Consider the following 12,572-nt stretch of genomic DNA (forward strand, 5'->3'; position numbering starts at 1 on the left):
CATCCCCAGCATTTAATTTCACTTTTTGTTACCAAATATTTTTTTCTGGTACAAGATTGCATGTCACTTCATAGTGATTTACATGTTCTGGATTAATAATAATATTGAACATTTAAAAATGACTCTCTGGCTGCTCCAATCACTCACCCATTTTTTTTTTAATTACACGACTTTATTGTTGTTGTTGATATGGGTCATTGTCTTTCAGTACATTCATCTTTTTAGCAAATAAATAGTGCTCCCATATCTTTTCCATTCTGTAGGTTATCTCTTTACTTGGGTGATGGTTTCCTTTGCTGAGAAGAAGGTTTTGAGTTTGATGCCATCACCTTGGATTCTTTCTTCTTTTTGATGTCTGTGCGTGTGGGTTAGATTCTAAAGGTCATTATTTGTGTTGAACCAATGTCCTGAAAGTTTTCCCATTTTATTTTATTAGTTTTATACTTTCAGATGTGCATTTAGATCCACAACAACATGGTGTGAAAATGAAACACACACACACACAAACACACACACACACATACATGCACACATGAATAAAATATATCCTACATCTATATATTATACATAAAAAAATTATGTTTAATGCCAATACCATTCTTCATGTATATGTTTATATGCCTATATATGTATGTATGTGTATATATATATATATATATATATATATATATATATATATATATATATAATATCTTTCTATATATTTATATATAACTCTATATTTATATCTATCTCTATATATCTATCTCTATATTTATATCTCTCTATATATTTATATCTATCTCTATATTTATAATATATATATATATATATCAGTTCATATATTCTATAAGACTATAGATTTCCTAGAAATAAACCCTGCATGTATACTCTATAGCCAATGGAGTCACAAAAAGGTGGCTATAAATATATCATAGAAAGGATAGACTTATCAACGAGAGGTGCTTGTTAAACTGGATGTCCATATAAAGAAGATTGAAACTTGACCTTGATATCTATATCACCCTGTAAAACAAAACACAGAGAAATGTAACTCCAAATGGATGGACAACCTAATTTTACATGATCCCATGCTGATGAGTATCACTCCTTGCTTTCTAAACCTAGGAGTCTCAAGCATGTCTTAGGACACTCCCCTGGTGGTGATGAATCCCGTGTTTTTTTCATTGGTGCATTATAATGATGGATAGTAGAGGGATGGATGATGCCATACTCATCTGTGCACATAACACCATGTGCCCATTCTCTGGGACCTTCCATTTCCCTCGGATGCATTTGCTCTATGGTTAGCATCACAGTGGGTTGGGGAGGAGTGCAGGGCTGGGTTCTGTCCTGCACTAATGCAGGGCTGCAAGTTCCCCAGTAGCTCCCTGAACTGCTCAGGGCCTGGGGGCCTCCAGCCTCAGAGACTTTAGATATCTGTGGCACTAATGGGCTTTTCTGTACCTGCCCTTTATCTTTTTCCCATTGTGAGAATTCTCTATTTGTTTCTGTTCTGAGGACCCCTTGACATGATGACAGAGGCATAGGTATTGGTTACCTTCTTTGTAAGTCCAACAGGGGTCCTCAGGATATACAGGGTCTCAGCCACTTTCCACACTGTACTCTCTTGTACTCCCTTGGACTAGTGACCGTGAACTCTACCGTCTTAAAAACACTTTAGTGCACAGGCTTGTGTGGTCAGGAATCCGTGCAAGGTTACACAGCAAATCTCAGATAAAACAGAATCCTTATACCAGCTTAAGGGGAGTGACTTTTTCCTGCTGACCCTCAGCAATAAGCCTGACCTTTTGTGTCCATGAGTTTGGCTATTGAAATGCCCATTTGAGTGGACACCTGAAGCCTGTCTCTCTGTGATGGCTAACTTCACTCACCATGATGTCCTCCAGGTCCGTCCATGTGGTAGTGACCAGCTGGGTTTCTTCCTCATAGAGAAGATGCAGCGAGATGACAGTTTCTCTAACATCCATTCTTTGGTGGTATCTGGTACCTTCCCTTCTTGGGTGCTGTGAGTAAGGATGCCACCCTCATGGGAGCACCTAGGGATGCTGACTCCACTCACCTGCATATGTGCCCACGTGGGGCTGCTGGGACACCAAGTAGCTCTACCTGTTGTCCTTGGGCAACAGCCAGACTGGTTCACTACTGTGGGAAATGGGCCATTTCCACTCCCAACAGGGTACCTTCCACAGTCATGGTGACCTCTCCTCTCACACCCTAGCCCTCCTGACTGCTGTGACAGGATACCTCATGGTGGCTCTGATTGGTCATTTCCTGGAGAATGAATGCAGGTGGAATATCTTTTCTTTGCTTCTTGGCCATCTATGTGTTTTTCCTTGGACAGGATATCTATTCAATCTTGTGCTATTCTAAATGAAGTCATTATTATTATTTTTTTTTACTAAATTCCAGGAGATTTTAATAAATGTTGAAGTTTAACCTCTTGCTGATATGCCATTTGAAAATGTGTTCTCCAACCTGTGTGTTGTCTGTTGGTGGTTGATCTTTACCTTTCTGTATAGAAGTCTTTTACTTTCATGTACTCTCGTGTGTGTCACTGAGGCTGCCTGCCCTCTTGGTGTCATATCCAAGAGATCATTTTGGATTCCAGGATCATGAAGTTTTCCCACCGTTTTCTTTTTGCAAGATTACAGATTCAGGTGCCACATGCACATATTCAGTCCACCTTGAGTTGATATTTGTGCATGGCTGAAGGATAAGTGTCCATTTATTCTTTTGCATGTCAATATTTGTTGAAAAGACTATTTTTACCACATTGGCTGTATTGGATGGGGCTTTTAAAGATGTCTTAAATGACATTGTGTGTGGACTTTTTTCTAGGCACGTTGCTCTGTTTCACTAGTTTATATATTTACTATTATGCCAGTTTCATGGTGTGTGTGTGTGTGTGTGTGTGTGTGTGTGTGTGTGTGTGTGTTTGAAATGCTGGTGATGAAACGCAGGTCCTGTGCATTCTAGGTGATTGCTACATCTCCAAGATCCATCCACAGCCATACTTCAATGTTTTAATTACTAGAGCTTTATAATATAATTTATAAACCAGAGAGTGGTTCCACTATCTCTGTCCTTTTTTTACATTGTTTTTAAGTTGTCAATGGACCTTTATTTTGCATTTATTTATATGCAGAGCTGAGAATCAAACCGAGCGCCTCAGACCTGCTAGGCAAGCGCTCTACCACTGAGCCACCACCCAATCCCCCCCATTAGCTTTCCTCTTTATCAAGATTGCTTTAGCCATTCAGAGTCTTTTAGGATTGCATATGAATTTTAGCTTTTTTATTTTGTATTTCTGTACAATTGGTCACTGAGATTTGGATATGGATTGAATCTGATCTCTACATCTCTTTGATAGTATGGACATTTTAATATGGATTTTTTACATCCATGAACATCATGCTCCTTTCCTCTTGTTCATATCTGCTTTAGTTTATTTAATTATTTAATTATCTGAATTTACTGATCAATGTAATTAATCATTAATTTACTTATCATTAAATTATTAAATTATTAATTTATCAATTTAATTAATTAATTAAATTGTTTAATTCATTAATCTATTTTTATTACACAGTTTTCACGGTACCTGTGCTTTCCTTCCCTGGTCACATTTATTCCTCTGTATTTTGCTTTTTCTTACTGTATTTGCAGGGATGGTGTTCTGAATCTTACATTCACATATTTTTGTGGCTATTTTATAGAAACAAAACAGAAATCTTTGGACGTGGCCTTTGTATTCTGCTGGAATTATTGAACAATCCTAAAAGGAATTTTTTTTGGTGACCTCTTCAATGTTGGTACGTCTATGAACATATCACCCTCAGAGTCAATGTTACTTCTCCCCTCCACTTTGAATGCCTTATCCTTTTCTTGCCTCATCATTCTTGCAAGAACTTCCAGTTCTTTATTCTCCCAAAGTGGTGAGACTGGGCCTTCTTGCCTCATTTTTGACCATGCATGAAATCATTTCAGTTTTTCACCACCGACTACGCTGTTGACTGTGAGTTTCAGTAAATGGCATTTGTAATGCTTGAGTAAATTCTTTCACTACCTCATTGGCTGAGAGAGGCTTGATTCTGAAAGGATTTTTCCATTTTTTCAAATGCTGCCCTTTTCATCTTTTGGGGATGGTTGTCTATTTTCAGTTCTTCATTTACTTGGTCTTTGGTGTCACCATAATTGATCTGCACGTGTTGAACCATCTTTTGTCATGTGGATAAATCCCAGGCCTTAGATGCTCTCAACATACGGGACTCACTATAGTCAGTTTCTCTCAAACCTTCTCCATCTTTGGATGGGGTTGGTCTCTAGGTCTATTCACTTCTCCTGTGTTTCCTGGTGTTGCTGTAGGAACATGTTGACCTTAAAAATGATTTTGGAAATATTCCTTCTTCCATTGTTTGCAGGAGATTAGAGAAGTATGCTGTTAATTGTTTAAAAATTTGGTTGCTTTCCATCATGAAGTCATGTGGCCTGGACTTTTTTTTTTTTTTTGGGGGGGGGGATGGGGACTGTTTGGTATTACTGGTTCAATCTTCTCAGTCATTATAATTTTATTGTTTTTATTTTATTTATTTTTATTTATTTCTCAGTGTCCTGAGGTTGGGAGAGTCTGGTTGTGGTAAATTGTCTGTAATTGTCCATTCTGATTGCGTTATCAAAGAACAATGTCTTGGTTGGGTTGAGTTCTTTTTTCTGGTGATTTAAGTGTTTTTTTTTTTTATTATTATTCATTTCAACTCTGATCTTCATGATTGCACTAGTTCTGCTGATTTTGGTTTGATTTGAGGTGCTTTCTTTAATTAATTCAAAGTCAAGTTAGTTTATCAGGAAAATAGGGAAAGGTATTGTTCTACAAATATTCACACTCCTCTTGAGGTGTCCCCAAAGTTCTAAGTATGTGGTACTTTCATTTTGTTTTTTCTCAAGAAATATTGTGATTTTACTTTTGAGTTCTACTTTGTGTTATTGGTTAAAAGGTGTTGTTTCATTTCCACACAGTTGGGATTTACAGGGACCTTCTTTCATTATTTATCCATACTCCCCTGGTTTTCTTCTGCAAGGTGCAACATCTCCCTAAACTGTCAGCCTGTGTGTGTTCTTACAACTTCAGTGTTTGTATTGTGCAGAGCTTACGTTGGTATTTTTTTTTCAGTTCTGTGTATTCAGCCCCCCTCTATCAATGGATTGGGAACTGTCATTTATTTATACCTAACAGGTATTAATAATGACTTAAATGACCATTTTTGTTCATTGGTTACTGTTTTGTGGTTTTTTGGACACTTTTATCCTCTTTTCTGTGTTTCTTTCAGTTTTTTCTAAATTGTATAATCATATCTTTTGTTTACTTCTTACATTTTTATCTATAAACATTTTATTTGAGAGCATTTTATATTTGATATTTTTCTAATTTAATAGAATGTGTTACAAGTGCCTATCTGTAGATATTATGATTAGATATCTTACTGTTTATATTTCCTGTTATATTAATATATATATATATATTATCCAGAAATCCACAACAACAGAGCTATTGACTGTGATGCTTAAGATCTTTGAATGGCTCAGCAGCACACTGTGGTACTTAACAGATTTCCTATGAAGACCAACTTTTTTGGGGAGAGACTGAGAATAAGATTTGAGCTTTTCAAAACCCATCTTCAAACCACTGGAAGGAATTGGCTCTAATATTTTAAGCTCACCACATGACATTGTGGCACAGTAAGAATTTTATCACTGGGCTGGGTTTGTGGCTTGGTGGTCGAGCACTTGCCTGTGATGGGTGTGGTGCTGGGTTTGTTCCACATAAAAATAAAACATATACATGTATACCTAAAAAATTAAAAAAAAAAACAACAGAAACTGATCACTCACTTTTAATTTCAGAAAAGATATTTTCCATCACTGGGTTAAGATGACAACTTCCCCAGTCTCCATGACCTGGGGTTGGTGGAAGGCCATTCTGTTTTCTGTGTCTATCAATTTGAGTACTCTAACTTCAACCTCCTTTAAGTACTTTTTATACAATATTTGCTCTTTTGTGACTTACTTGCTTCACCGAGTAGAGAATCTTGAGGGCTCAGCTATTGTGGCATCCTGTGCCAGAATTTTCTTTCATTTCAAGTGTTGATAGTCCAGCATCTAAATAGTCCATATATATTTTTTATGTATTCTTATGATTCTGGGTGTTGGGATTTTTCTACATTTGATTATTTAAAACATGGTTTATGAGCAAGGCTGTGGAAATGACTGACTCTCTGCATGTATGTGTGTTTGTGTGTTTGTGTGTGTGTGTATGTGTGAATGTATGTGTGAATGCTGCATGCACATGTGCACACATGTATGCTCTATGATGTGGTGTATTATGGTAGCAAATGTTTACATGTCTAGTTTGAAAAAATATAGATAATTGAGACAATACAATTATTGAAAAGCATTGGGACTATTCCACCTAAAAATAGTTGGAATACCCCAGGTCATGAAAAGTCACATCCACCTCAGAGTCCCTCCTGGAGGACTCAATGAGAAACATAAAACACTGGTAATATCTCAAAGATAAAGATGGCTTGATTTTCTTTTATGTATTTGCCAATTACATATCCAAGTATATGGCTCTAACAGAAGAAGAACTTTGTATTGTATTTAAAGAAAACAGCATATACACTGTGTCATGGTGCATCATCCCAAAGAAATCACATTTTCTCACCTTAAAAGAATTTATTCACCACTGACTACTGAAATGTTTACTGTCTTCGCCCACATATATCTCAAAATACTAATTATACGTTTTTCAATACTAGTGAACACCAAAGGGCTGAACCAGGCATAGCTATGGGCCACGAAGATCTGGATACAGTAAAATACTGGATCACCCTTCAGTGTGGTTCTTGCATAGGAGACAATGCTGTCCAAGATGGACATGACCACAAAACAACTCAAGAGCAGCAGGATTGTCTGGATGGCCCTCAGTTCTGGGGATGACACTGGAGACAGGCTGCTGCTATGGAGACGCCGGGAATACCTCTTGTGCCTGCACAGGAGAGCCACCATGTATCCATTGGAGAGGGCCATTATTCCTATAAGGGAGACTTCCCTGAAGGTTATCTTCGTGGATAAGCTGTGCCAGAGGAAGAAGGTTAAGGGAATAAAGGAGCAGGATTCTGTGATGTACATAAAGTTGTCTGAGGTCAAATTGGGGGAAGCAGCAATAGAGATGAAGAGGTGGCTACTGAAGGATGAGTAGATGACGCACAGGAAAAGAAGGAAACACAGGTTGTGACGTGAGGATTTATGTTTGAACTTTGCCAAGCAGGAGTTCCTGGGGCTGAGGGTGATGGCTTGGAGGACACTCAGCAGGCAAGTGGCACAATGGAGAAGCCCCTCATCAACCTGTACAGGTAGATAAGCAATTTACTCATCAGGTCATCCCACCTGCCCTCCTGAAGTGTAAAAATGTCCGCAGCTATGAAGCCCTTGATGAGCAGCATTACCAAGTGGATTAGGTCCAGGAGACCAATGGGAAGGTCAGTGGGCTTAGGTCTGTGCCCAGTAATGTGCAACGAGATGTGGACGAGAAGAAGAAGGGCGTTGGCCATGACCCCAACACCAATCACAGTGTACACGGTGTTTATTATGTGAATATTCCTGTACAGTCTGTTGGCTTTATTCATCTTATAGAGGAAAAAATACTGTGAACACCTTCAGAAACAGAAGAAAATGTCTTTTTTGCAAATATGTCCTTCATCAATCCCAATGGACAACCCTGCAATCAGGAAAATAAAGAGGACTCATCAAAACATGCCTTTATTCCACATGATGAGTGAATTCTGGTGCTGGGCCCAGTGATGCCTGCCTGAAATCACAGTGACTGAGATGCTGGGTGCTTATGAGGCTGAATGAGACAGGTGAATCACAAGGGTGATGCTACCATGGGTGTCTTAGTGAGACCCTCTCTCAAAATACAGAAAGAAAAGGACTGGTGTAATTGGTCCTGGTGCACTTACCCACCAAGCAATCTCCAGCACAAAATAAAGCAAGTCAACAAACAAACCCCCTTAGTTCCATCTCACACCACCCAGAACCCATGCCCATGTTCTCCCTTGTCCTCACATCTCCAGGTCTCGGCTGGGTTATATGTGCCCCTGGGGCCTCCACAATGTCATACATAATGTTACTTCTGTTTTCCTGTATATTGATAATTGCCATATGGGCCCAGTGGCACACTTCTGTAGTCCCAGGTGCTTGGGAGGCTGAGGTAGGAGGATTGGAAGTTCAAACACAGCCTCAGCAAATTAGGAAGGCCCTAAGTAACTTAGTACAACCCTATTTCTAAATGAAAAAAAAAAAAAAAAAGCATGTGGTAGTGTGACTCAGTGATCAGCACCCCTGGGGTAAAAAAAAAATAATTACCATTTATCTTAGAACACATATTCCTCCTATAATCTCATGTCTGATATTTTCTGGTGAAGACAGAGTCATACTTGATTTTCATGTGTCCCATCTTGTTTCTCAGGTACATAATTGTAGCTCTACATTTTTGGGTGAATTGGAGTGAGGCTGATTATAGGAAAGAGGAAATGAGCCCATTTTAAGCAAAGAGTATAACAGATCCAATATGCACAGAGTTACTGTATGTCTACACCATGTTAATTCTGGCTTATTTATTGCCACACCAAATATTTACAATATATAAACAAGAAAATGTTGGTGTGAAGTCTGCAGTCAGACTGGTAAGTTTGTGTATTTGAGCTTCCATTTACAATAGCATTAGCTTAAGCACTCTGTGATGCTGAGGTCCAGTCATCTCAGCTATCAACATAAATAGGCACTTTATGTATATCCTGGAGTTATGATTGGTGTAAAAAATATAGTATGTATCAACATTGGAAGTTGATACACATACTATATACTAGAATTATCTAGAAATGTTGTCTTCTACTTTTATGATCATACAGTTCTTAATGCATGTGACTTGGAAGAATCAATTCAGTTTTTTTTTTTTTTTTTCATAACAGAACAGCTGTGTTGCTGCCTGAAATGAGAGGAGAGAATTTGGAAAATTCTGCTGGGCCTGGATGCACATGGCTGTAATCCCAGCATTTTGGTAGGCTGAGGCAGGAGGATCCTGAGTTCCAAGCCAGTTTCAGCAAATCAGCAATAAATTATTAAATATTTCTCTAAACAAAATATGTCTCTAAATAAAATATTTAAAAATACTGCTGGGGAAGGGGCTCAGTGGTTAAACATCCCTGAGTTCAATGTCTGGTACCAAAAATTAGAAATTTCCAATGTAGTAGAACATTTCCACAGTCTCTTTCAGAGAACTCTTTTGAAATTATAGGTCTGTTCCTGGAATCCTCTGATGTGACTACACATGTCACTTTTTTATTCTCAAGCTGGAATAACTAGCCTCAGGTAGAATATTCCAGAAGTATCACCAAGAGCATAGTCTGTTTCTTAGTCCTTTCCCAAGATTTACAATCAGAGTAATAATTAGAACTACAAGCAAAATAGAGTTATTTTTTCTCTTCAAGGTTTTGATTAAAGAATAAGTATCCAATCCAATCTTGAAAGATGGGCCCTCAGATATTATCTGCATTACAAATTAAAGGTGACATTTCTCCAGACTCAAGAGTCCCAAGCCTGAAATTTATGCTGAAAAATTTGTTGAGTGATCTGTTGGGATAATATTTTTTGTATTGTGTGTGTATTTAATTAAATATCACTCATGTGAGATATACAGCATTGTAAAATATTTCTGCCAGATAGTAGAAAAAATTATCATCTGAAAAGCAAACATATAAGGGTAATTTTTTATGGCTATTGTTTAATAATTTCAGATTCTAAGGGGAAGAAAATTTTTAATCACTCGCAAATATTGGAACCCATTGAAGACTTAAGACCTGAAGCAGGGATTTAGTTAAAACTTTTGGAGTATAGATTTTCTGATGCAAAAATTTATAACGTTGTTTGAAAAAAAAAAGGTACCTGTAGTAAGACTCATGGACCTTATATACCAAATAGTAATAAATTCCAGGTTAAGTAAATTTTACTGCCATATTGCTATTGATTTGTAAAGTTCTTTATATAAATTATGGCTTTGTTGTCCTATTCTTTTTTCTCAATAAAGAAAAGCCAGTACAAAAAACCAAATTTGATCAAGAAGAAAAAAAATTCAGCTTTTAAAAAGTCATGATCAAGTAATGTGACAAATTTCTCCATTCAGTTAGCCAACCTATTTGAGTTGGTTGCACAGTAATCCCAGAAACACAAAGTAAAATACCAAAGTTACTCATATCTCTATTTTTTTTAGTTGTACTTGGACACAATATCTTTATTTTATTTATTTACTTTCATGTGGTGCTGAGGATTGAACCCAGGGCCTTGCACGTTCTAGGTGAGCACTCTACCACTGAGCCACAACCCCAGCCCCTATCTCTAATCTTTATTGTTCACAAAAATGATGACCTGAGACCTGTATTTACTGGTAATGATTTAAGCGTGTTATCATTTGTAAGACAAAATGTCCAGTAATATCTTTCAAAGAATGATACTTATTGGTTTATTTAGTTTTGTCATCAGGGATTGAACCGAAGTGTGCTTAACCATTCAGCACCATCTCCAATTTTTTTTTTTTTTTTTTACTTTTCTCTTTTTGAGACATGGTCTTTCTAAGTTGCTTAGGGCCTCACTAAGTTGCTGACAGTAGCCTTGAACTTGCCTCAGGGTCCCAAACTGCTAGGTCAAAGAATAATCTTAAATAGATATATTAACATTGAATAGTTACAATTGTAAAATTACTTTAGCTCATGTAATATCTGTGAAATACCATTTTTTTTCATTGAGTTGAAACCATTCTAAAAACCTGTAGTGCCACCGCACTCTATTGACTCTATTGTGTGTCTGTATGAATATGTAACCACAAACTCCACAGTTATGTACAATGATGCAGTGTCAATAAACATTAAAATAAAGAATATGATGTAAACCAAGAAATTCAACTAGTAAATAAATAATAATAAAAGCATGAGCTGTACAAATACTTTACATTACTGAACTCTTCAAGGAGTACAGTTTAATAACCTATAAATCAGGGCACTGAATGGGGTTGGATGCAGAGTTACTTTACAGTATTGTAATCCTGTCAACCTAAAAGTTTTAGTACAGGCTAGGATGTACAGATGCTACGAATTGGCATTAATATTTAGGAAATCATAGGTCCAGTGGAGCTTTAAAAATTACTAAAACTTTTTTTTTTTTTTTTTTTTTTTCTGGAGGTGAAATTTGTCCTTAGCAATATGAAAAATGAACCTTCTTTTGAGTGCAGATCAAGGAAATTGGCAATGATCTCACATCATCAAAAGCACCCCCTTACCTTCCTCAAAGCAGAGCCAGGCTATACTGGAGTATCCTAGTCACACTCGAACTTCCAAATCACACACACTCACCACTATCAGCGAGCTGTGCATGCCAATCACCTAAGTTGGACTTTATCTCAATATCATTCAATAAGTGACTATTTTAAAGAAATGTATTTAGCTGCACATGCGCTAATGAGTCATTTCTGTGGAAAAACAGTCTGGTGAACCTGCTCCCTTTATGAAAATAGAAATTCTTTAGCATGTCCCATTGTACCTGTGTCTCATCAGGTTCTCACCTGGTTAGCAAAGCAAAATCCTGGAGATCAGGGGACAGGGCAGGGTCGGCCACCAGCAGAATGGTTTCAAGTTGATAGTGAGGGCTGGGGACCCCTCAGAAGAGGAAAACCCAGCTTAGTCTCCTTTATTAAATGGATCAGGGTCTGAACATATAAGACATTGTTATCATTTTGCAGCTGCCAAAATTTCATACTAAACCTGCAAAACATGACATCATCCAATAGGTCCCCAAACTAGTAAGGAGGGTTCAGGATGCTGCACCTGAACTCAAGGTCTAGGGGGATTTGGAGTATGGAAAAGGAGGAGAAAAGTTGTTTGTATGCTGCAACGTGAGCTTGGACACTTAGGTGGACACATTCCAGCATGATGAAGGGACCAGTATCTCTTTTCTGAAACCTGAAGTGGTCATGCCTACATTTTAGGGTGCATATAAGATGTAAATAACATGATTCATCTCCGTCACTTAGCACTTCATGTCCACCTCCCCCAAACACAGGAGAGAGCAGAAATTTGTTTATCATTGTCACCTAGGTGATTTTTTTTACCATAGCTCAAGTTTACCATCATTATCATCTCTATCATTTCCTTCTAAAGATAATTTTAAAATTTGATCTCCTGGAAGGTGAGACTGATCTTGCTTCAGGCAAGTGACTCAGGAAATATGGATAAAGTGGGCTGCAGGATGTATTTTTTTGTCCCCAGCTGAGCTGGGAAAGTAAGAAGAGCATTATGATGAAATGCCTGATGCCTTGGGGGGAGACAAAGCCCTCATCAGCTAGGTGACAGTGCTGCCTTCAGGGATTCTCTGAAATAAATGAAACACAGCGTGTGGTCCTCAAAACCCTGGGATATACTTGAGTAAATGATTGGAAGTCCTATTTCTGAGAACAGGGTAAG

General features: G+C 37.7%; 1 pseudogene; it reads right to left on the reverse strand.

Moving 5' to 3' along the window:
* Positions 1-6,735: 6,735 nt before the first annotated feature.
* LOC139701597 (vomeronasal type-1 receptor 94-like) lies at positions 6,736-7,688 on the reverse strand (annotated as a pseudogene).
* Positions 7,689-12,572: the final 4,884 nt, after the last annotated feature.

This window comes from Marmota flaviventris, chromosome 13, assembly GCF_047511675.1.
Source record: "Marmota flaviventris isolate mMarFla1 chromosome 13, mMarFla1.hap1, whole genome shotgun sequence".
Lineage (NCBI taxonomy): Eukaryota > Metazoa > Chordata > Mammalia > Rodentia > Sciuridae > Marmota > Marmota flaviventris.